We start from the raw sequence: 26946 nt of genomic DNA, 5'->3' as shown, positions 1-26946 counted from the left end.
GTTTGACAATGGTCTTGGCCACCTGAGCACACTGCTGGCTCATGTTCAGCGAAGCACTTGAAAAGTGAGAAGGGCCCCATAAGTGAAAGTAAAAAGGCAAGAAGGATTCACAGTGACTGAGATTAAGGAGGGTGAAGGGGAATAGTTAGACATAGTTTACAGAAGCAAGAATGTAGAGCTTATTAGAAAATAAGGGATGGCAGACACTGAGTCTTGGACAGTGAGGGGGATGAAGGCCATACCAATAAAGTTTGGGAACAGCCTGAGGACATTTGGCAGGAAGGTGATTAGATGTCCACACGGCAAGAAGAAATGGGTTGGGGAGGATGCCCCCGAAAGGTCAGAAGTTTACAGAGAGAAAGGTCAGAAGCCTTTGTGAGGAAGACTTCTAATGAACTCTTGGGGGTGTAATGAATATGTATCCGAATTCCAGGAAAACCATTGATTTCGTATTAGTTTGGCCTATATCTGTAGCACGATTTTTCCTGACGGTGCGCAAGTTAGGTGGATCTATTCCCTTGCACCCGGTGTCTGAGCAGCACTGATTAAAATATACCTGCTTTTACTGATTAAAATATACCTGCTTTTATAACTACTTTGTGGTTATAGAGTTTGATTCCGCACGTCACACTGACTAACACCCCCAGGCCCATTTCTTCTACACAGTCACTCAGGCCACTCTGCCCCAATCCTGTAGCACTGCCTGGGTTATTGTGGCTAAAATGCAGTGCCTGGCATTTAGTCCAGTTGAACTTAGTTGAACTTAGTTAGTTGAACTTCACCCCCTTGTTCAGCTCAGCTATCCAGCTTGTCCAAATCCCTCTGTAGGGCCTTCCTACACTGAAAGATCAACACTTCCTCCCAATTTGGTGTTATCTGCAAACTTACTGAGTGAGGGTGCACTCAATGCTCTCATCCAGGTCATGAATAAAGATATTGAACAGGACAGCCTCCAACATCGACCTGTGGGGAACATCCATAAATATATATCGTATGCATCTGTGTGTGACTGGGAACACATACTCAATCTGACTATAGCCTCGCTGACTATTAGGCTGCCAGGAACTCCTAACAGTTGGCAGTACTTCCTGAGAGTGTAACACAATGGATGAAAACTGCATAAGAACTAGTACCTCATGAAGATCACTATCTTAAACACATGATCTTGAAACTGATGAAAGAACACATACTGTTCTGTACCCCTCTTGCTGCTGTGACATGACTTTATATTAGCACAAGAAATCAACTACATCACCCTTCAGCCTTCTCATCTCTAGGGTGAACAAACTGATTCTCAGTGCCTCTCTGTACACGGCAACTCCATCCAGCTCCTATCTTGGAGGCGAGCAACCAGACTCAGTGTCCCTTCTGAGGAAAGACTCAGTGCACCAAATGTGGTCTCAGAGGTGCTGAAAAGAGAATAATCACTTCCCTTAGCCCACTGACTGTTGATTTTATTGCAGACCCATTCTGCATCAGCTTTCTCTGAGGCAAGTAAATGATATTGATTCACATTCAATTTATGGTCTGCCAGGATCCCAAAGTTCTTTTGTGCAAAGTTGCCTTCAAATAAAACAGCTACAGTCTGTTCTCTCACATAGTTGTTCTGTCCTAGGTGCATACTTTGCCTTTGTGTTTGTTGAACTTTGTGATGTCTGACAGTGGGATCAAGTGCACCGTCAGTGAATTTGCAGATGACATCAAGCTGAGTGGTGCATTCAACATACTAGAGGGAAGGGATGTCATCCTGAATGACCTGGAAAGGCTCTGAGAGAGAGGTGAGCCCATGCGAACCTCATGAAGTTCACCAAGGCGAAGGGCAGGTCCTGCATCTGAGTTTGGGCAATCTCAAGCAGAGATACAGGTTGGGTGGAGAATGGCTTGAGAGCAGCACTAATGAGAAGGATTTTTGAGTGTCAGTTGATGAAAAACTTAACATGAGCTGGCAATGTTCAGTTGCAGTCCAGAAGGCCAACTGTACCCTGGGTTGCATCAAGAGAAGTGTGACTAGCAGGTTGAAGGAGGTGATTCTGTCCCTTTACACTGCTCTCATGAGACCCCACCTGGAGTACTGGAGACCCCAGCACAAGGACACGTTGGAGTGGGTCCAGAGGAGGTTGACAATGATGATCAGAGGGCTGGAGCACCTCCCTTACAAGGACAGGCTGAGAGAGTTTGAGCTCTTCAGCCTGGAGAAGAGAAGGTTCTGGGACAACCTTATTGCAGCCTTCCAGTACTGAAGGGGGCCTGCACGAAAGGTGGGGAGACACTTTGAGGGCATGTAGTGATAGGACAAGAGGAAATGGCTTCAAACTGGAAGTCAGGGTTAGGCTAGATATTAGTAAGAAATTCTTTACTGTGAGGGCTGTGAGAAACTGGAACAAATTGCCCAGTGAGGTTATGAATGCTCCTCCCTGGCGGCATTCAAGATCAGGCTGGATGGGCCATTAAGCAACCTGGTCTAGAGGGAGGTGTCCCTGTCTATAGCAGGGAGGGTTGGAACTAGATGATTGTAATAGTCCATTCCAACCCAAACCATTCTATGATTCTACAATTCTGTTATCATTAATTCCAATCACACAACTAACTAGTAAGTCCACCACTAAACCACGTTGCTAAGCAGCACACCCACATGCTTCTTACGTACCTCCAGGAATGGTGACTCCTTCACTTCTTTGGGCAACTTGTTCATTGAATCACAAACTTGTTTGGGGGTTGGAAGGTAAAGATCATCTAGTTCCAAGCCCCTGCCGTGGGCAGCGCTGTCAACCACTAGATGATTCCATGATTCTATGTTTCAAAGATACAGATCTAGTCAATTCCTACAAACATGTTATTTTCTTATCTCGCATCAATATAACGTCAGATAGTCATGTTTTTTCTAGGCATAGTTTCATGCCAACTAAAACTTCAGATCACAGGTGATTTATGTTACCAGCTTTGTGCTTACAAGCTGTAGCTTTGAAGTGAAAAAAATTGTCTAGTCTCTTCAGTATTATTTGGAGTGTCTGATTAAAATTATATTTTTGTTATAAAAACGTAATATATATTCAATTACTATAGATTATTTTTCTTGCCTCTACACCCAATATACATCAGTCACTGTTGTGAATCAGATATGCATAGTTCATCTGAGTTAGAAAAAACATTTCTTGCCTGACCTTTTAACAAAGCAATGATTAGTAACAGTAATACTCTAACACTTAATATGAGCATATTCATTCATTGATTCTGCTTTCTATGAATATACTCATATTTATTCATTCATTCTATTTTTCCAAATACAAAAAAAGATAGTCATCCACACGTAGGACAGTTGAACTAAGCTGCTACTGAAGCAGTTAGGAAGCAGAAATGCTTTCTGTACAAAGACAGAGAAATATTAGCAGCTAATTTTCCAAAGTGTCACACAACACAGCTAGAATTTCAGTCCCCTTATTATGGAGCGGCTCAACAGTACTCAGGTTTTTGTTATCTTTAGGATAAAAAATTAACCAGTACCTTCTAGGAATAATAGTGACAGCTGCATGGTAACTAGCAAATGGAAATGTATAGACAGAATTTTTATTAATGATTTGGCAGGGAAAGAAGTGTGGCCATGTGCATTTTCATATTGACAGTGCTTATTTTAATGCTTTTTATCATAACCTATATCTGCCTGTTTTCTTCCTTTTGATGCCTCATTAGTTTCACCTGCTTATTTATTTTGCAGGATCTATTCTAAACATAATCTAGAAACTGGCCTACCAACAATTCTCCACCTGAAAAAAACTTGCAAATTTTCCAAAAAATTCCACAAAATGAGAATTTGTAATTGCTTGGTTTGATTTACCTTGTAGCTCCTCATTTGGTTGGATCAAAACAAAAGCAAGGCAATACATTCTGACTTGGAATTAGTAGGGAAATATCAGGAGGAACTTTTCATTATCTATGAAGGAAAACTAAAGAAAGTATCATTTAGTGTGAAAAAGAGAAGGCTTCGGCAAGACCTGACAGCAGATAAAGGGGGGCTATAAGAAAGAAGTGGTCAGACTTTTTAGCAGGTTCTGTTGTGACAGGACAGGAGAAAATGGTTTCAGTGGTAAAACAGCCTGCTGAAGAAAAGAATAGACAGGGCATGGAAGAACCTTCTTAAGGAAAATAAAATTATTCTTCAGTAAAATACAGAAAGGCCTTGTAATATTTACTCTAGCAAATCAAATAAGGTCATGACATAAACTCAGGCATTGTATGCATTTGTCCACACCCTGTAACATCACACTCCTTGTTCAGTTTTAGCTTCAAAATGATACTCTTCCAGAGGATACACAGGAGTTTTAGGAAGCAGCATGTACTGCTCCCTACAGACAATATGCGACAAGGCCACAATGTGTTGGAGGAAAGACAACTAAATATGGGTATAGGATGCGTTGTGCCATATGTTCTTGAAGATTTGTCCCCAGCTCATTTTACATTCTAACTTTTTATATACTCACTTTTGTCTAATTCATCAGTGGTTTCTTTTATTTTGGTTGCTCCAAGTGCTCGGAATTTGCTTGAGTTTGTCTCCAGTTTTATACTATTCCCTTTTATTCATCTTTTGCCATTTTCTCCAGCTTCTACTTTCTTTGTGCTTAATTCTTATATCTTAAGTCAAATAAGAATTTACAATTTATTGGGTTGTTGGTTTCTACATCATATATCCTTTGGATTGGAGGAGTGTATACTTGTAATCTGAGTATACCATAATATATAATCATTTTCCTTGAATTGTTTTCTTAGACTTACCTCTCGTGAAGTACTGCGTATCAATTTTCAGAGCTACACTGTGTCAACTGGGAATCTGGTTGATTTATTTTGCTGTTTTCTTTTCATCTAAATATATCTGAGTATTCAAAATTCTTTGCTGTCACTGGTGATGGTAGATGACTCTCTTAATTGCTCATTAGAAGCCTTATTTTCTTGATCTTTTTAGGCTATTCACGTCTAGTAGGCCCTTAATACAATAACAGTTTAAATTCCTATCCCATTTAAAAACTACTCCGAATTTTCAGCAGGTTTATATGTCACTGTACTCATAAAACGGCCTAGCTTCTTTGTGAGGAACAAAGAAAAACAGAGTTGCTCCTTGTTTGGATGCTAGAAACAATGCATGTATCTACTATAAACATTTGGAAGAAACAATCTGGAGTTAGAGAGGTATTCTTAGAAAACAAGAAGTTTACACAGGAACAATAGTGAAAGAGGAAAACAAAAGTTTGGAATGCACAAACATATATAAAAATGCAACAGAGAGAAAAGCCTCAGCACAAATTCATTTCTTTCAAAACTTACTAAAAGCTTCCAGCAGCTTGTAATAGAACTTTTAATGTCCTGAGGCTCACAGTAATGGAAAGTTATGAGACAGAGGTTATATCTCTGGATGAAGGAAAAACAAATTCAAATTAAACTATAGTGGCATGGGTTCTGCAGAGAAGTTGTCTAAATTCAAAAGATATAGGAGAATAAGGATTAGAGACAACTCAAGTAATCCCCACAGTGGTAGAAAGAGCAGGTCTAACTGAGGAAATAGGAAAATACAGGATTATTTTTGGTGCAAAAGAAGTATAAAAACACATTATATATATGTGTGTATACATATATATGTATAGAATAATGTATAAAATTGGAGAATAATTTCCCTAAATAAATGTCTTAAAATTACAAGCTAGGAACAGTTAGAATAGGAAACAAACAAAAACAAACAAACAAACAAACAAACAAACAAAACCCATAAAAGCGAAGAGACTCAGTAAACCTTTCAATTAATGTTTTTTTCTCTCTGAGAATCTGAAATTCTGCATGTTGGCAATGGCATTCAGAAATTGCCTGTTAGTATGATTTAAAACACATTACACATTACTCAAACACTAACAAGGTCAAATTGAACTTTACTTTTAAAACTGCTACATATTATTTAAAATAGCAGTATCCATCTTTGTAAATCAAACTACCTAGGAATATTCCAGGGCACTGGAACCTGACTGCCTATACTGATCAACTGCTGGAATGATCTCTGGCACAGATTTGGTTCATGTCAACTAGTGGTCTCCAAATTAGTGTGGTACAATCGGAGCTGCACAAGCAGTCAGTTCCAGCAGGTGATCTGCATGCAACCACACCGTTTTGGAGAGCAAGACAATTTAGAAGTATGGACACTGAGTATATAATATCAGTTGTCCTCCATGTCAATATTCCTGACATATTTAATTTGCTGAAAAAAATGATACAACCAAACTGACTACACGGTATAAAGGAATGCTGAAACTCTTTCATATGAATAGGTACAAATATTGTACTTAAAATACATTTAAGAAAGTATCAATAAGTATTTTACTTTTTAAAGTATATATTACTAATAAACTGTAAGTGGTGTTTTATGCAACATCAAAGTGCAAATGCTAATCAAGCATGACAAATCTGCAAGACATCATGGTTTACTGTCTGTTACTTTATGTGGGATGAAGGGGAAGCAACTATTCCTTAAACCTAATGTTCATCACTGCTTTTGCTATATTTTTAGCATGCTAAAGGAATGAAATTAAGGGAATACCCACAGATTAGATAGTACTCCAATGTGGTAGAACTAATAATCCGATTAGAGAGCGAGCTGTGCACAAGATGCAGAGTGAACACAATATGAATGCAAACATGCAAATGTATACGCATCATAAGAAAAACTTTACATCAGAATCTTTCTGATATCATTCACAATTTAAGGAACACTGATAGCCAAAAACTGCTACATCATTATAAGCAGCAGTGAAGTGAAGAATCCATCTTCAGCTTCTTTAACTATTCACTCCAAGTACAGAAACAATTTCCTAGGAAAGACTTGATAATATTTATTTACAATTACTTAATGAAAGATTAATGAATTTCTCTCAGAAGAAATCACACTTTCCAAAACAGTCTGCTTATTAACTACGCAACCCATGAGGCTGTTAAAGAAAGTAACAGGAATGGTTGTGGCGAAAGCCAAATGTATAATAGTTGCAAAAATGACAGCATTAGCACTTGCAGGATTTGAGACCATCGCTATCTGAACTTCTCTACCTGCATCACTGTACCTCTGAGAGATGAGTTTTACAATATTGTGTAAGATTTTTATAAACATTATGATTTACTATGTAATTCAGTTGTTCTTTTCTTCCAGATTAATGGTAAAGATAAAATTGCAGGCAGTCTCAAATGATACTTGGAAATCACAATACCACATAAGATAAGGCAATGAAAGCCAAGGAATTTAAAGAAATTTTGTTGCCCTTCGACATTTGCAGAACTGGTGACTTCTAAAGAACCCCAGATCCATGTATTAGCTGATAAGTGCTAGACAACATGTCATTTAACACGTATTAACTAATTAAGATGAACACCAAGGAGCTTTGGTTTCCATAAGATTACTTACAAGGTTAAAGATACATACACTCTTAAATGTCTGTCTCCATGGAGCAAAAACTTTTAAAAAGCCACCTTTATTTGGATAAAAAAGTAAATTCAGTCTCTCTCAGAATGTAAATATTTGGCTGTCAGTGATTTGCAGTTCTGAAGTAACTTCCTATATCTGCCAGAAAACTTGGAGATATAAAACTCTATTTAAAATAACTAGAGTTTTTTTCCAGATTGTATGAACTGTTATAGTATGCTGAAGTAGAAAAAAACTCAGAAAGTCAAAGATCCTGAGAGATGTTCAAATCAATGCAGAAAAAAAGTAATATAAAATTTTAAGTTTTAATATTCGTTGTACCATCCTCTCTTGTAGTCTTTATTTTTATATTTTAATTTGGGTGTTCAGCTGCTCATGGACTTATATTTTCTTATTACAGCAAACATAAGAGTAATCATGCACATTATTTGTACAAGGCTGTAAAAAATAACAATAAAATCAAGTTTGAGTTTTATATGACTATGAGAATTGGAAGAAGTTAGGTTACAGTTTCTATCTTAGTGAGCAACTGTTCCTAAGAGACAACTACTTATAATGTTGTCCAAAGCAAATGCTGACTTTGTCATCTCACACGATGTAGGCCAAGAAACTGTCAGCTAGTGGAACCTTAACTGCACACAAAAGGTACCAACACAATAGAAGCATGGCTGCAACAAAAATTCATGACTTCTTAAGGCAGGAAGAGAAAAAGAAAAGCACAATAGTTCAGAGTAGTAAAACAATTGTTGAAACAAGTGAAAAGAGTAGAAACAAGTAACTGGGAAAATTATACAGGGTGATAAGAACAAACAATCTGTGAGTACTCAGAACAATGAAAGCTGAGACTACTTCTGAATTACTTAGTTATCTCTTTTTCAAGGTCTTCAGACTCCCACACATTTAGAGAACAGATATGAAATCTTGTTTACAAGGTTTATACATCACAGGCTAGTTTTGCGCAGTTATATATACAGCCAGTAAATTTTGTCCATTGTACTATCAATTGACCTTAGGTCAATGGCAATTACTCAGTACCCACAGTGACAGCTTGGACAAGGGATTTGGCATCCACAGATGGCTTCAGTGGTTGAGTGAACCAAAATAAACTTTTGGATTGAAGACTACAACCTTCCAGCTCTCACTGTTCTCAAAAACCCTATTAATAGAGCACATTAATCCATTCTATATACCTAATAACCTGCTTTCCTTAAAAAAAATAACATCCTTTGTCTAGAATGACCAAGAAACATAACACATGAATTCTTACTTCTTAACTTTCAATACATAACAGTATTCATTTACATTTGATTCTTAAGATTAGATGATGTGTTCTTTTGGAAGAGAAACCTGAGTTATGATCTTGATAATCAAAAGAAAAAAAAAAAAGCTACAATCTTTGAACCACACATTAATAAGCCATCAGCAATTACTGATGTTCATTCAAGAGTGTCTGCATGCAAACATTTTCTCATCAACCTACACAACAGTTTAAATTCTAATTTCAATTAATTTTGAAATGATTTAATTAAAATTAAATGTTAAACTCTAGAATTCTACGTAAACTTTACTATCTTCTTACTTTTTGTATAAGCTCATTTCTGTAAATGAACTTTGTTTATAAAAATATGTATGCCCTCTACGTGTCAGACTATGCACTAAAGCTTTACAAGGTTGGTTGTCTCTCTTGCTTCTATGTAATGTCCAAGTTCCATTATTTAAGTCTATCTGACTGGACCATCTCACTTACTGCAGTAAGTGTAAGGTTTGGATCACAGAAACAGTCACAAAGTGAAGCTCCTATGCATGAAAAATATTCAGTAGCTCTAACAGAGAAAACTATTCTGGCACCTTCATTTTCCTCTCACACCAGAAACAAGATGCAGGCACATCAGCATTTTCTGTAAAGCTTGTTTTGTGTGATCTGCAGAGGAAAGCTTGTGACAGAAGCCCCTGGATTAATTTCAGTTAAGTCTTGTCAGATATTTCGATTTCAGCATTTTAATGCAGACAGGTAAGGCGCAGCCTGGTCATATTTTCCAAAACATCAGTAAAAGATGGAATTTTTGCCAAGTTCTTTTCAAGTTCTAGCAGACAGGTTCAAACAATTTCTAAGCCTATGAAGAACATAATATACAGAATCTATTTAGCACAGTATACTATACACTGTGTCCCAGTATTCACTGAATATATGAATATATGAATATATGAAGTATGAGACTGCCAAAACTATGGGTATAGAAGAAAGAGCTAGGACCTAAAAAGTAGACCACAGGATGGAAAAATCTCAGCAAGAGAAGACTCTATAGAAGGTTGGATGATGTGACCTCTGGGCTGCAAAGACTTCATAGCTCTAAGCCATCATTAAGAGGGTTTGTGTGAAGCTGTTGGGATCAACCTCTGACTTTCCTCCCCCATCCTTAACATTCTTCTGTCACTGTCCAGGCATCTCTAACTAGGAGTAATTTAGAACTAGAAATTCACATACAGTGAATTGCCTATCAGCTGTCTCCTGCACTCCCAATAGCCCTGTGGCCATATCCTACCCCTCATCCCCACACAGAACTTCCTGATGTTCGAATACTCACTTCCATCAATCCTATTTTTAATTGCCAGAAATGAAGTAATGCTGCAATCTAAGATGAGAGAAATAGGAAAATCTCTTCTGTGCATTCATAACTACAGTCTCTTTACAGCAAAGACATGAATGCAGAAAGAGTTATCAGATTGAATATATTTTGTCACAGTAAATTTCAACCAACTTTAATACTGCTTGTGTATTTCTAATTATGTAAAGAAATTAACACTGCATCCACTTATCTCTTTAAATATTCTATTTCTACATATTCTTTAATACCAAAACCAATACAAAATGTACTTGTTCTGACAAAAAAGACCAATGTAAAGAGTTTAAATGAAACAGAAAGAACTGATATGTCCTGGGGGTTTCTTCAGCCCTAGACAAGGACTATTTCCATTTCTTTTCAGTTTCTCCTTATTTTTTGGTTCTGGCTAACCGATTTCTTCATTTCTTTCACAACTGCCTAAAATAAAGATGTCTTTCATGAATTAGATAACATGCATATCGTTTCTGGATAGATAAAAAGTGGAATCAATTTAAAACAGCACTACTTCATTAGTATCACTGCAACCAAATTTCCTGCTTAAGTTACAGAGAGAGACGACTGATGAATACAGAAATTACAGGACAGAAGGCTGAGCAGAATGAACAAGACTGTATTTTGCAGATCAAAGCCTCATTTGGTCTAAACATTTGTTACGTTAAAACATATATATATTGCTTCTATACCATCTCTATGATCATCCTCAGGACCAAGAGAGAGTAACAGAAATGAAAGTATATCATCTTTCAGATCTGAAAATAATTTTGTAGGACTTTGTCATAACATATAGTTACTACAGCCTAACTTCAAATTATCTATTTTGATAACTTAATTATAAAGCTTCAATGGGAAATTATAAATGTACAAACTTAATCAAATTAGATGCACTAAAAAACCCTGTTCAACTCAAAGCCTCCATGTAGACTGAGCACTGAATGTAAATTCAATGTTCTCCACCACCTGCAGAAAAAAGGTATTACTTTGAAAAGATAACAAATATGTCCAAATTACTGCTAACATACTGAAGTCATGCCAAAAAAGAGATGGATGAATACAGCTGGCCTCCGGAGAAAGGGAGAAGGCTGAGATACTTAAGGATTTCTTTGCCTTAGTCTTCACAGTCAATCTTGCATCCCTGAACTTCTTAGTGGGGGTCAGGGGAGCAAAATCCCTTCCAGTGTAAGAGCGGAACAAGTCTGAGACCACCTGCTGAGGCTGAATGTGTACAAGTCTTTGGAGCTGGACAGCATGCATACCATGGTTACGAAAGAACTTGCTAATGTGGTTGCCAAATTGCTATGCCCCATATTTGAAAAATTATGTCTGTCAGGTGGAGTCCCCAGTGACTGGAAAAAGGGAAATATCACTCTAATATTTAAGAAAGTGAAAAAAGAAGACTTGAGGAACTCAGGGCAGTGAGTCTCATGCCGGTGTCTAGGAATATCATGGAACAGATTGTCCTGGAAGAGATGTAATGACACATGTGCGATGAGGAGGTAATCTGAGGCAGCCAACACAACCTCACCATGGCCAGATCATGCCTGACCCATCCAGGCACCTTCTATGATAGACTGATGGCATCGCTGGACAAAGGAAGGGCAACTAATGTCATCTACCTGGACTTGTGCAAGGCCTTTGATATGGTCCTGCAACACATCCTTATCTCTAAATTGGAGACATATAGATGTGAAGGCTGAACTATTAGGTGGATAAAGGATTGGTTGGATGGCTGTAGCCAAATCGTGCTTGTCAGCAGCTCCATGTCCAGATGGAGGCTGGTCACAAGTAGTGTTCCTCTGTGGTCTGCCACGGACTGGTGCTCTTCAACACTATTACCAATGATATGGTCAGTACACTCAGCAAGTTTGCTGATGACACCAAGCTGAGTGGTACGGTTGACACAATAAAAGGAAAGAGATGCCATACAGAGGGATCTGGACACACTTGACAGATAGGAACATCAGAATCTAATGAGGTTTAAAAAGGCAATCCCAGAGACGAGTAGACTGGGAGAAAATCTCATTGAGAGCATCCCTGCAGAGAAAGACTTCGGGGTTTTGGTGGATGAAAAGCTGGATATAAGCTAGCAGTTTGCGCTTGCAGCCTTAAAGGTCAACAGTATCCATAAGGGGGCTGGCAGCAAGGACAGGAAGGAGATTGTTGTCCCTCTCTGCTCTGCCCTTTGAGGCCCCATTCTGGAATACTATGTGCAGGCTTGGGGCATCCAATACAAGAAAGATGTGGAGCTATTGGAGTGTACCAAGAGGACAGTCATGAGGATGATCAGATGGATGGAGTACCTCTCTTCTGAAGAGTGGCTGAGGGAGCTGGGCTTGGTAAGCTTGGAGAAGAGAAGGTTCTGGGCAGATCTCATTCCTTCAGTTCTTGAAGGGAGCTTATGAGCAAGAAGGGGAATGACTTTTTAACCAGCCTGATTAGGACAAGGGAGAATGGCTTTAAACTAAAAGAGAGGAGATTTAGATGATTAGATGTTAGCAAGAAATTTTTTATTCAGAGAGTGGTGAAGCACTAGAAGAGTTTGCTCAGAGAAACTGTGAGTTTCCAATGGCAGGAGTATTGGAACTAGATCTTTGGGGTCTCTTCCAACCTAAGCCATTCCATGATTCTATGATTCCAACAATAAATTAGTAATCCAAAAGAGGACTGCAGTAGAAGACAAGTGGAAAAAAAATGAAATATAAAATGTAAAAGAAATTTTCCATGTTAACTGGGCAGTCTGTGGGAAAGAACTGTTTTTCCATGGTTGTGATCGGGAATATTTATTTCTTTGCTGACATTTAGAGAGTTTAATATCAAACATAAAAACCCTCCAAAAAAAGTAACAGAAACAATTTTACAATCATATTCTTTCAAAAATAAAATGCACTGTAAGACATCATAATCAGAGGAAAAATATTTCCACTGAGTTTTATTTATCACTTACAGTTTTTTAAAAACTTTGCAGTTTTTAAATGATCAAGTTGGAGTCTAAAATCTCCTACTAATCCATATGGTACAGAAAAAGTTGACATAATTGAGTGAAGACTTTATACCTCTAATTTTTCTGAAGGGACCAAGTCATTTGAAAGGGCATTGTGAAGAAGAATAATTTGCTCAAAACAAACAAACAAAAAACCCAATAAATATAGGCCTATCTAGATGATAGCTATTGTAGTCATTTCTTTTATTTTCTTTTCCTCAGTTTTTTTCTGAATCCGCGTATTTCAGCACAATTTTTTAAAAATACTGGAAGAAGAAGTAAAGTCCTTGTAACTGCAGTAACTCAGACAGAATAATTTCATAAATCACTTGGACCTAAAAAATTCGTATTTAGAATAATATAACAACATATTATAATTTATTTAATAGGAAAGAAAAATATTTTTCCATGTAGCCATTTTTTATAGTTTCGTATCCATTCATTTCTCATAAGCGTGGATAGGAAATCTTATGAAGAGATGAACAAAATTAAAGGCATAAACTAACTCTTAATTATATTCGATTCACTCTAAAATTTCATAATTGAATTAATTGCCATGAGATCAGGCTATCCAGAATCTCACTCAACCTGGATCAAACTATTTAAATTACCTAAAAATATAGGATGCAAATTTAGAGGCATTTAGAACAGATGTAAATACTCTTAAATCACAGTTGTAATAAGAATTCAGGTAGGCTAAGACACAGATATACATCCTGGCAACAGAATAAGAAGGCAAAAATTGCACCAAAATTAGTCTTCAATTATTCTAATTATTAAAGAGTTGCTGCATTGAATGACAGTTCAAAAAAATTAAAAGTTTGATAGTGCTGAAAGGGTAAGGTTTGATAGTACTGATGTCTTGTTTCCTCATTTTTTCTCTCTCTCTCTCTTCCTTTTGATCCAGATCCTTCCTTCCCACCCTCAATAACACAGTTTCCCTACCCTGCCTCACTGTCCAGGACACAGCATAAACGTGATCTCAAGATTAAATATTTAATGAAGTAAACAGCTTCTGTTTTTCCCGGGTTATTTCCCCGACATTTTAGAGAGTTAGCTATGCTCCTGTGATCAAATAAATGCCAAATGATGCAAGGCAAGCAATAGACATATGTGGCTAAAATTGTGGAAAGATAAATAGGACAGGGAGTTCTCATTCTGCACTGGAAAGCTGTTAACGTGCCTACAACTAATTCATGTGTCCATGTCTTGCGTAGCATGTCTTCAAGAGGAAGTACACTGTTCATTTATTTAATCTGTGATCTGTATCAAAGTTTCAGGATGTATTAGTATCTACTGAGAGAGAGAAAAGAAGGCAAAAGAATTTCTGCTCAATAAACATACAAATGGAACCATGAATATTTAGCAAATCTTGCATTGGAAGAAGTAATCATGAAAGTATGACAGGTAATTAGCTCAGTAAAGTAAAGTACAAGCTGGAAAGGTTACCGTAACTTGCCCATCTGGGAACGAGGAAGTAATGTTCCCTCTTTAATGAGTTTAACCGTGATGAACTTTGAATAGATTGTGGCGCAAGAGACAATACTTTCAGAACGACAAATCAGTACTCACCTGACTTTATACACGTGCCTTTAGCTGAGTTTGTATCCTATATCCTTATATTCCTATATAGTCAGTGAATAGAAATACAACAGAAGACAGTTAAAGATCCTACCTGTTTTAGATACATATTGAAGGACAAGACAAATCTGAGAAGCAGTTATTTCTTCGCTGACTTTCAACAGGCTGTTGTAAGTATCCACACTTAGAAAAAACTGCAGTCACAGCAGCAATCAAGACATATATGAAAGAAAAACATAAAATAAAATAAATCAGAAAAAAATGGAGATTGGAACAGCAAACAGCAAAGACAGACAACTGCAAATACTCTGTGAAGGGCCCGTTTTCAGAGTCTGTAGATTTCATTCATGCCCAAGATTGGTGCCCACTCTTTTTTCATGAGATCCCACTCTGCCCTCAAATCAACTAAAAAAATAATGGGAAAATCCTACTCATCTTGATAAAGTTACGATTTGGACCTAAAGTCTGAATGAGACATGAGGTTAGAAATTATTTTAACAAAAGTGTTTGTGTGTGGGTGAGAAAAGTATTTAAGACCAACAACCTTTTTGTTATTTATGAGAAAATCTTAAAAGAACAGATGACAGAAAGGGAATTTCAAGTGAAAATTAATAAAATCACTGACAGGCAATATTGCTTTATACAATAATTTAACTACTATTCTTACTGTACTGATGATCATATTCACTGGGATCTTAATATAATTAAAATAATTATATAATTAAGTCTCTAAGAAAACAAAAACAACATCAGTATTTATATAACATCTACCCCACATGCTCAATTGAAAGAAACCTAATTGTTGCTGCCAACTTTTATTAATAATTTTGGGCAATTTTCATACTCTATTCAATTTTAATTCATGAACTAATATGTATTGAATGTTTATTACTGGGGGTAAAAGGGCAGCCCTGTATTCTGTGGTTTGGAGGCTGAGAGAAGATGAGATGGATGAAAGTTAGTAATGATATGCTTAGAAGGAGGAGCTAAGCATCAACAGATGGCAGAAGCAGTCAAAAGTTCATGTCTACTAATATTTACTAGTTGAAACCAAATATAGCAACTTCTAACAGCTGGCATACAGTGTACTGAAACGTGCCTTTATAATCTGGGGAAAAAAAAAATAAAAAAAATAGTCCATAGCTGTTTGTTTGTTTTTTTTTTTTGCTGACAAAGAACCATTTCATACTAATTAAGCTGCTTACAGTAAAACAGCATCCATGACATCTTTTGAAAATTAAATATTGCTTCATCTATTAACCCATTTAAAATTCTTCAAATCATCTCACTGATGTGTAGAAAGAAATACTCACAGCTTGCAGTTCAACTTTCTATGTCAACAAAGCCTAGGTCGGTCATATATACCTATGAAGAGAAAACAAAACAGGAATGAGGGGAGTAGAGAGGAGAGAACAATTTTAATTCCACAATGACTGGAACAATGTTTTTGTTTTTAAAATTTTCTACTATTTTTTTGCTTCAGACAAGAAGACCAATTTTGTCCTATGAGGAAATCTGCACTTAGAAACTTTAAAAGATAAAGCAACAATACAGTTTGCTTAGCAGTCATAGCGTACAGTCTTCTGTGAGAGATGGACAAGTTGAAGGTGCTAGCAATCTGTTATTTCTGCTTTGTTTAGAAGCAATTAGAATAGAATTTTAGTGCAGTAGAACATTTCAGATCTGAAATACTGTAAGCATGTTAAATTGGACTGAGCCTGAAAATTACTGTACTGCTTCATACAAACAGTCTGACACTCAGAGAATAAACTACTGTTATGATATATAGAAAATCAGGGGATGATAAAAGCAGGAAATTAGTGAATTTAGGAAAAAAATCCTGCATTTGCCTCTCAGTTTTCATGCGGTACTTCCATTATTTAATATTCAGAAACATTTTTTCAGTCTCCTCCGTTTCTTGAAAATGTGGAGCAGCAACTCAACATACCAAGACAAAAAGTAGAAAAATGTATGATTTATTGCATAATTACATTTCTTATTGTATTGTTTTCTGTGCATTCATTATTACAAGAATAAATTATTTTTTCCTATTATGCTTGATGAAAATTGAAGCTTCCTCCTGCAAAACTTACATAAATCTATAAACACTTCATACTTCATATAATAGTGATTCTGTACTCAAAAACTTTATAGTTCTATAGTTGTTTTTGGTTTTTTTTTTTTTGGTCTGATTTCTTTTTTATCTTACAGGACATTAGTATCATACAGTTTATATTACACTGGTGGGTATACTAGTAAAACAGCTAAAAGAAAATATTTCCTGAATTGCTTTGTAGAAAACAAAGAATTCAGTTCATTAGTTAACTAACAATAAAGTCTCATTTTAAAAGGGCACAGAAAATTTAAAAAGTACTACTAAATGTCTGAAAACACAAAAGAAAGGGAAAAAAAGTCAAATTGAAGGAACAGAGCAACTGTTTTTAAATTAGGTTAATAACAGATGACATGGAAAAAATATGGAAGAAAAAAAAGTGGAATGCCACAGTGCAGTATAGAAGATGAGAAAAATAGCTGCTTTCTCCAACACAGGAGTAGAAGGTTGGACTTGATGATCTCAAAGGTCTTTTCCAATCTGAGCGATTCTATGGTTCTGTGATTAGCTGCTGAAATAGCTGATTCAAATCAGATAAATGAGTTCACTGCCTTGATAAGGGAAACAGGATCAGGATCGGGATTAGAATAGGGATTCTACATCTAAATAGGCAAGCACAGGCATTTTAAGACTGTAACACTGAGAGTGGGACAAGGATGATATCAGTAACTGTGACATACTTTGGAAGCTCAGGAAATCTGAGAACAAGAAGTAAATGATAATATAAGACTGTAAACCTGATAAACTGCACAGGGGTTCATTGCTCAGGTAAAAAACAAACAAAAAAAATGAGTTATTTCAGTGACTCCAGTCAGGAAATCCAATACTTCAATAACTTGTGCGAGTCCTCCAATATGCACAAGTTGCAATCAAAATGAGATTGCTAAGGAGCAGCTGCATTTATCACATTCCTGGTAAGTGATGGGCAAATCATAAATAAAACAAAAAACATCAATAAAAGAATAACCGAGCGAGAACAAAAACACAAACATATTTACCCCTCCCAGGACTGAATTTCAAGCAGGGAAATTACATTAAAATGAGGTGGCTGATTAGAAAGAAATCAAAAGGGAAATTTTAGACATTATCTCCTTGTAAGTGCCTTATTTCAATGGCACAAGAGATTTTCAGTAAAAGTAGGAGCTTTCTTATCAGGGATAATGGAAAAATGTGTTTCAAAGGTACGTAAGAGTGGAAGGTTTGGAACACAATAACACAGTTAACTATTAAAAAAAAAGCCAAAAATAAATGGAAAACACTAACTAGTTTTGAAGGAACACATCTCCAAAGTAACTGAATTACTAGTATGGAAATTGAGCCTCAATTCCAGTGTTGTCCAAAGCAGCTCATTAGTGTATGCGTATCCTTCCTTTTTTTGCCCTGATACAGACTAAGTACTAATTCTGTTTCTCACTTATTTGCAGTATATTTTACAACATTTCAAATGAATCCAGTTCACCATGGGAAAAACCGCAGAGAGAAAAGAAGAGCAACAGCAACAAAAGAAAACTGTACATCAATACCAATAAAACAGACAATTTTATGAAAATAACGATTCTGGCAGCATCTTAGAAAAATTAGAAATCATAAAGCAAAAGATACACAGGCATCCTGAGATTTAGTTATACACTGTCATAGCTACTGCTTTTGCCATTGCTTCACAGTGTATGTTTATTATATCTAAATACTGTGTGTATGTTACGATCAGTTTAATAGTGTTGCATATCCTTTCTGCATCCACATCAAGATTTGAATTGTAAGAACTATCACTGTATTGCCAGAAGGGAGTTCACATAAATAATTTACAGGTAATCCATAAAATAGAGCACAAGGAACTAAATAGAGATATCGACAAACAAGAATGCAAGTAAGAAGAATTAAGATGAGATGCAAGTAGAAAACAAAATTAACTGTCACAAAGAAAGTTATGTGTATGATTACTGGATGCCTGGGTAAAGATCACAAAATGGATTGCTACCTTTGCTTACAAACACCATAACTATTCCAGGTGACAGAAATAGAAAAGTTAGAAAGTAGAAATATTCTGTAGTTGAGTAAACTTCTATGGGTGCAAAGCAGTGCCAAAATGCCCGTGGAAGGATGAACTATTTTAAAGGAAGCTTGTTTAGAAAATGTAAAGAAGCAAAATCCTATACAAATGCCAAACTCTATTACAGGTTTAGGCTGAGCTCACACTGTCGGCAAAACAGGAACAGCATACCTGTTATTTCTTGTTATAATGTAATAACCTTGTAATTATTTGTTATTACTTAATAACTGTCCTCACCACTGTAGGATTATTGTTGTAGCCAAAACATGAGTATATGTCATATAAGAGGAAAGAACTTTAACATTGCTTGAGTAAGAAGGAGAGTGCAACTCTACAATCATAAAGAAATCAAGAATAGGCCAGCCATCTCACTGTAGGGACATCTGGATGAAAGAATAACTGCCTAATTGTGACACATTCTTCCATTAAATACACTACCTTGAGAGATAGAGAGCCTGTAACCTTGTCATTTAATTAAAAGCTGAAAGATAGAGTCTGAAAAAAATAGTAAGTATTTCCTTGCAATGGAAAGTAAATATAACCTTCTATCTTATTATCTCAAGTGAAAAAGGAATATTTTGGGAGCAACAAATGACTAATAGAGCAAACAGCAAAGACCTTTACTGCTATCTCCACAAGCTCCAGCACAGGAGATATGCAAGTTGTCCTTGAGCTCTGCTCTACATTCAAGAACATGGACACACTGTCCATCTGGAAAATCACATCAGCAAGTACAATTTTACTGATAACTGGCAAACTCAGATGATGAAAGGAAATAAATTACCTGTGCAGATACTGGACATATGGTCAAATCAACCTATTAAGAAAGCAGACCTTTCTCTCAATATCCAAAGTTGCTCAAATGCTTAAGCAGAAACAATGCATAAGAATTAGAATGGAAGAGAATATTATCAGTGTTCTGATGGACTACAGAAATCAAAGGTGTAGCTATAACTGTCAACACTGATTTCAGTTCTAAGTATCACACACAGGCAAAAAAAAAGAAGCAAGAATACAAAAAGAAGGAAGTTCAGATAGGAATTTCAAATACGATGCAGAAAGTATAAGGAAAGATAGAGAAAAAAGCTATGATACAAAATGAAAAAAAAATTCCCTGGACTCTAATTTAGAAAGTGGATAATTATGAGGGCATATAAACAAAAACAAAACAAAACAACAACAACAACAACAACAAAAAACAATTAAAATAAACTGGTCTATTATTACTCAGAAACTGAAAAACTGAAAAATTGGCAAAAAGAAATACTTAATAAAAACTTTTATCCCAGTCTTACGATCTTGTTTATTAACAGGGTCTGATGCAGTTCTAAAACTATGTCCTGAATCTTATCACATTTTACCATTCCAGTTCAGGCAGTATCTGTCTAATACTGACTATTCAGCCGTTTGTGCCATTAGCATTCTCTTGGTTTTTCTTGTCTTTCCTCTTCCATCTACTTGTCTTACTGTTCTCCTTTACCCAGTTGACACTGCAAAGTAACCTTTACCTTTCCTTTATTTTCTTCATCCAAATCAATAGTCTCTGCATTCAAATCAAGCCTCACAAAGAATGACTGGGAGAAGCTAGCATGAAACTTTCTTTGTTAAACTGAGTGATCTGTAAATGTGACAGATTATCGCCTTTTCTATGAAGAACATGTTATCAACTCTGATCATAGGCTGAATAAATTGAACCTCAGCTTTGATGCGGTGCAGCAATTTCTATGTTCTCTTGTCTGAAAAGACTTTAACACCACCTAGGGAAGCAACACAGTTTTGTGTTAGCAACCACATTTTTAAGTATAAGTCCTAAGCAACAAGCACTGAAGTAATCACCTTCTTGGATGCAGGCCATTAATACCCTTAAAAAACAGAGCTGGTAAAAAAAAAAAAAAAAGATCCTCTGTGTTCTTCCCAGCAAAACTGAAGATCTCTTAACAAGATGAACATTACTGCTGTTGCATTCCTCAGTGTACTTAGGTTTTGTCTAGACTGTAGACTAGAAATCCAGACATTAAAGAACATCAGCAAATCAACTGAACCAAATTCCTTAATTCTTTTATTAATAATCTACTGGACTTTGTTTCTATCACTTCTAAGACATTAAACTAAAAATCCAATGTTTTAAATAAAAGTAGGAATGAAAAGCGTGCATGTTTAGCATTTGCTTCAATTAATAATCTGGAAAAGTATACAACATTCATCACAAGAACCAACAGCCTAACCACCTGAAAGCGTGTTTAAGTTTTAATGTTTCATTCATCAAAACCCGTTCAAAAAGTGATTTACGGCTACTAAGCTACCTGCCTGGAAAATTTTACATTTAAATTTGTAAGGCAGGTCAGAAAGTATAGAGGAAAAAAATATATAAAAACAACAACAACAAAACAATCAAACATCTGAAGTGCAGTTTCATAATGTATACTTTATCAACAGTGCACCAACTTCAAAATATTGCAGTATAGTACAAAAATAATACAGTACACAGTTTATTCCTATAAACTGAGGAACTCATACGAATGGAATCAATTCACCATAACCTAAGGGGATTAGTATGATTTGCATTCACATTCAAAAGAGTCAGAGAAGAATACTGGTAGAAATTCATTTCACTTGCACATATTATACTCTTCTATTCATTACTATTAAAACTGCAGTTCTCTGTTTAACTCTTTGGCAATAGCAGCTGCAACACTTGAAGTCTTCCATTTTTAATGGAGTGTTTATATTAATGGACAGTGCATGTCAAATGTGAAGAGTGTAATTTAGTAAAACTATTCTTCAATTATTCAGTACTGTAAATAACTATGTAAGATAAAAGATGAAGAAAAATTAAGCCTAAATACACTGCTCTAGGTCTAGTTCTGATTTCCTCCTCACTGATAAAGCATAATTAATCTGATTTCATGTTAACATGTTTCCAGCGAATACTCCTCAATTCATTTCTGAATTTGATCACATAGATTACATCTCCATGGTAGAAGGCATTTACAATAGATGGACTGAAGTTACAGAACTAATTAATAATTGAATGAGAGAATTGTGTTTTTCAGCATTTCACTTTGGAAGAAAATACTATGCAAGTTGGAACACCTGGACAGCTGGTTCGGGGCGCGCCGGCAGCCTGCCGTAGATCTACAGAAGTAACTTTGTTGTTCACAAACAGATCGGTTGCACAGCACTTGTACAAGACAGACAGCATGTCCTGGATGAGTCTAACTCACTCCATAAGCAGGAAAAGCCTCCTCTGCCTGCGGGTCCACAAGTAGCCCAGCTGGAGAGACTGCTGTGGATCTACCTATTGTTAAGGATGGAATATGGTCTCATCAAGTAGAATAGTAAATTATGTTGCGGTAGATCACTGACACACCGCTAGAGCACTTAGTTGGTTTAAAGAAGCAGCTTCAATTTGTTGCTGTTAGTAAAAGATCATTTACACTAGTTAGCTCTAGACTAAAAAATCAACTTGATTCGCATCAAACCCCTCTTAGAAGCCAAGCTAATTAATAAAGAATGTTTTAAGCGATTGAAAAGCAGAGGAAAATTACCGAGGGAGAATACAGATAGAAGTATTTGTATAAAACTAGGAAAAAATGCAGGGAATAGAAAAAAGTCTAGAAGATAGTTAAGTAGGAAAAGAATCCAGCTGTCTAACCTTCAGAATAACAGTAACAGAAAGATCGGAGGATGAAACAGTGCGATAAGTTGAAAATAAAAAATGAATAAAGAAAGAAGAAATAGGGATGTCAAACTTTTTGGGAGGTACAATACATCTTCTAATCCTTCCATTTTCAATGTTAAAGTATATGTTTCTCTGAACATTTTTTGTCATAGTGGATTTTTCTCCAAAGACTTAATTTCTAAAGCTAACTGTTGCACGCATTCTAACAAGTCTGATTTCACAATGGTTTAGAATCAAGTACACTGTCATTCCTTACTTTCCTGTTGCACATTTTTAACAAGACTTACAACACATGCAGCTCACAGAAATAGTCAAATCTTCACTTCCTTATTTGTTTTACTTCTTTCCCTAATGTTTTGATATAAAATCTTAATAAGTCATTAGTCTTGGAAATTAAGCTCTGAAGTCATTTCCAACATCCTCAAACACGCTGCAAAATGTTTGAACTACTTTATCTAACATGAAATATCCTATGCACAGGATTTTTCAGTAACACAAATGAAATGATAGAACCAGCAATTCTGGGAGGAAAAAAAACCCAGATTCTTAAAAAGAGAAATAAATGTAGAAGCACAGCCTTCACTGAAAATAGAGAGGAAAACATGAAAAGAAACTTCAAAACCTGACAAAATGTAATAGCTTGGGTCGGTTTAAGTTAAACTCATTGTAGGAGAAAAGACACATCAAGAAAGAAAACAAATCATTAGATTTGTCAAAAAGTAAAGTGAAATCTCTGTGATAATCAGATATGTCTAATGACAGTTCGCTTCAGCCCCTGTCTGTTCTGTACAAAGTACTGTACAGTATCACTGCTGAAAATTGTTCATCTGGCATTGTCTACAGACAAATGAACATTACCTTTATTTTTTTTAAAGACAGGCATGAAACACTAAAAGATATACTGAAAGAAGAGAAATACAATGATTAATAAATCCAATTTAACAGTCAAAACATGGCGCTAATTTAAAAAAGCATTTAATCACCATTGATGCTGTGTGACACTGTAAAGTAGTTAAGCACGATAAACTCTGGAGATTCTGCCAAATCAAGTAAAATGCAGTTTCTTGTCTATTCATTCGTATAAAACTGCACTGAAAGTAGAAAACTCTCTTTTCCTTCCTAAATAATAAAAATATAGAAGAATATTTTAAAGTATAAGCAAACACTAATTAACTTATGAGAGCAATTTAATAAACTTTTTCTCTCCAAACTCTCCTCCCAATCCAGAAAAAAGCAACTAGGTATTTTTGCCTTGCATTTATTTATCTTAGTTCCATTTGAACTTTGATTCATTTAGATACAAAACGCTGGCATGAAATAACAGGTGTATGCTGGAGTTTGAGTTTACTTCAGTGACACATGCATCAATTCATTCTTAGTACTGAAGAAGAACACTGTGCTTGAAGCTGCTGAAAACTATTTTACATCTCAGTGTTCCATCTGCAATGTTTCTTAACAATAGGAAATTAATATTTTTAATAATGGTGCACTTCTGTGTAATTTTAGCCTGATTACAAAGCTATAACAAAGACTGAAAAGATTTCTAAAGTTCACTATACTTTAATTAATTTCTTCCTTATTTTGTAGCTAACAGAAAAAACATGCTACATTACTTTGCTTCATAGTATCTACTTTTACTTTATATCAACATTTTACTTACACAAGTAGAGTCTTTTAATCCATCTAACTGGGAAATACATTCACTTGTTTGAATAATCCCAGTCTTACATTTAAGTCAGATTTACTGCAAGTATGTCTTTGCCTGTGCATATCTTCCTTGCTCCTGACGGACACCTGCACAGTGAAGAACAGACGGATTTTGCTGCTCCCTGATAAGGTCACAGAGGCTTAGCTATAATATAGCCCCTGCTTAATCCTCATTGGTTTTGCCTACTGAGCACAAGACTGTTTCCTTGACAACACAGCTGCAGTTGCCACAGCATCCAGAGCCACATGTGATGTCCAGGTTTAGGGTATGGCCCAGCTGAAAATCCATTAGTCAATGCTATTTTTTACAAGACATTATAGACTGTAAATAAAATCAGTGAAAATAGTCCTCATGTTATATTTCTTCTATTCATATTACACCATTTGCTACCACTTGCCTACAAACCCATTCCCCATATGGGACGAACACTTCTGAAACTTTGGAGCCATAACAATTCTTGTTTTGACAAGCTCACTGTTTAAGGGCATTTTTTACTCAAGACACGTCATTTGCATGTTATATAGAATTAAGAATTAATCATCAACTTGCAATGTAATAGTGCAGATAGAATTTGGAAATGTATATGCAAAAATGCAGTAATAGTCTGAAAAATGGATATGTAACAAACAACATTGCAAAAAGGAAGAGAATTACAAAGAATATGAAATATTTCTTAAAAAAATGACTGACATTTATTATACCCAGTTAACTAATTTTGAAGATGAGAATAACTGAATAATAGAATGACACGAAGTGGAAGGGATGAGGGAATGTCTAGTTCTAAACCCTTGCCATGGGCTGGTTGCCTTTCACCAGCTCAGGCTGCCCAGGGCCCCATCCAACCTGGCCTTGACTATCTCCAGTGATGGGGCATCCACAGCTATTTGTGCAGCCTATGCCAGGGCCTTACCATGTTCTGAGTAAACCTAACATAAACCTCCTCTTTTTAGTTTAAAAACTTGTTCTATTACTATCTGCCTGTGTAAAAGATGGTCTCCCTTCTGTTCATAAGTTCCCTTTGAGGACAGGAAGTCTGCAACTCTGCAACAAGATTTCCTTGGAGCCTTCTCTGAGCTAAACAAGCTGAGCTCCCACAACTTTTCTTTGTAGGAGAGCTGTTCCAGCCCTCTGAACACCTCTGTGGTCTCCTCTGAACTGACAGCTCCACATCTTTCTTGTTCTGGGGCCTCACTTTTCAAGACAGCCCACATCCCTCTGGATTGCATTCCTTCCTTCTATTTTGTCAACTGCACCACTCAGCTTGATGTTATTAGCAAGCTGATATGCTGCTATGCTGAGGGTACACACTCGATTCCACTGTATAGGCTGTTGATAAAGATGCTGAACAGCACCAGTCCCAAGACTGATTCCTAGAGCACACTGCTTGTCACCAGCCTCCACCTGGACACGGAGTCACATTGATCACAACCCCCTGGCTGTAACCATCCAACCAGTTCTTTATCCACTGAATGATCCCCTCTTTTGATATAACTCAGGACACAGCTGGCCTTCTGAGCTGCAAGCATACAGTGTTGGCTTGCATCAAGCTTTTTATCCACCAGAATACCCAAGTCCTTCTCTACATGGCTGCTCTCAGTTTTTACATATGTACAGGATCATGCAAGACCATGCAAGGTCATACAAAGTATATCTCATTTATAAGCCTCCCCTCAAATTTTACTGAAATAGCCAACTATCCTTCCAGGTGCAATTAGGATATCTGTCATCCAACAGTATCAGTATAATGACTCGGTATTAAAATCATTTATCTGCTCTCTCTGCTGAAATGGCTAATGCATTAGGAAAAGTGACCCGGCGGATTTCCTTTCTGTTTTATTATCACCAAATTAGAGAGAGGCTATCTGATTCATAAATTCTCTCAGTGTGTTTATTAGTTACATGATACGGTAACCCTCTTAACTTGTGGTTTTGCCTAAAAATTCCAAATTTTCCTGCAGCTCTTACTCACGACTACAAATTCTTCCAGATTAAATTTTTTGGGAACTTACATGGTTGAGCTGAAACTTCTAGGTATAAATGCATGTGGCTGCTGGAAACAATCTTGCCAGTTTTATGGGAAGTGGGGCAATAGATTATCAAGGCAGAAGTATGGCTAGGTATTCTGATTAGAGGTTGAAGGTAGACAAATTCAGCACAGAAATAAGGCACAGAAATTCAGCATTACTGGAAATCAGGCATTGAACTAACCATTCCAGGGCTGCAAGACTTTTGGATGATTTTTTTAGGTGATATATTCCACTCCAAAGAACAATAAATGCATGAAAATTCTACAGCGCCATACTTTGTTTCAGTGTAATGCAAGAGCGCCTAAAAACTGACTTCTACTGAGTTCTGAGCTTAGCAAGGCACACAAACTTGCTGCTTAGAGGTTACAGCTGTTGGCATAAATTAACTGTGAGCAATACCATTCTCTGGCACTCAGACTAACTGCCATAGGGCAGAACAAGTTCTATTTATTAAAGTCTATTATCTTCCACAACAGCTTTTCTGCAAGCAAACAGCCATCTGAGAGTAACCCACAATCTGTACCAACTCCCAAACTTCGAAAATGTTTAGCAATGTCCTTGACAGGACTGTTTTCCCTTATATTAATAAAGAAACAGCATGGACAATTGACTTCTTGTCATGATCTAGCAACTGCCTGTCAATAATGTAATGCCTTATCATTGTGAATAGCAGGATTAACCAAACACTAGTGAATATAGAACTAATATAAAATCTAGCCTTTTCAGGCAATGGAAACAAC

The 26946-nt window shown here is 36.3% G+C and overlaps 1 protein-coding gene across 22 annotated transcripts in view; it reads right to left on the bottom strand.

Annotated features, from left to right (window-relative positions):
- The window catches only part of PRLR (prolactin receptor), a 175010-nt gene that overhangs the window by 113382 nt on the left and 34682 nt on the right, over positions 1-26946 (bottom strand). For all 22 annotated transcript variants that reach the window (XM_090132314.1, XM_090132306.1, XM_090132308.1 and 19 more), the window contains 2 exons: positions 15940-15991; positions 14721-14820 (listed from right to left, as the gene is read on the bottom strand). The gene's annotated coding sequence lies outside the window, so the exon portion shown is untranslated. The remainder of the gene's footprint in view (positions 1-14720; positions 14821-15939; positions 15992-26946) is intronic.

The sequence above is a fragment of the Phasianus colchicus genome, chromosome Z (assembly GCF_987193195.1).
Source record: "Phasianus colchicus chromosome Z, bPhaCol1.hap1.1, whole genome shotgun sequence".
Classification (NCBI taxonomy): domain Eukaryota; kingdom Metazoa; phylum Chordata; class Aves; order Galliformes; family Phasianidae; genus Phasianus; species Phasianus colchicus.
The sequence above is the reverse complement of the archived record's forward strand: the minus strand, read 5'-3'. Positions and strand labels throughout refer to the sequence as shown.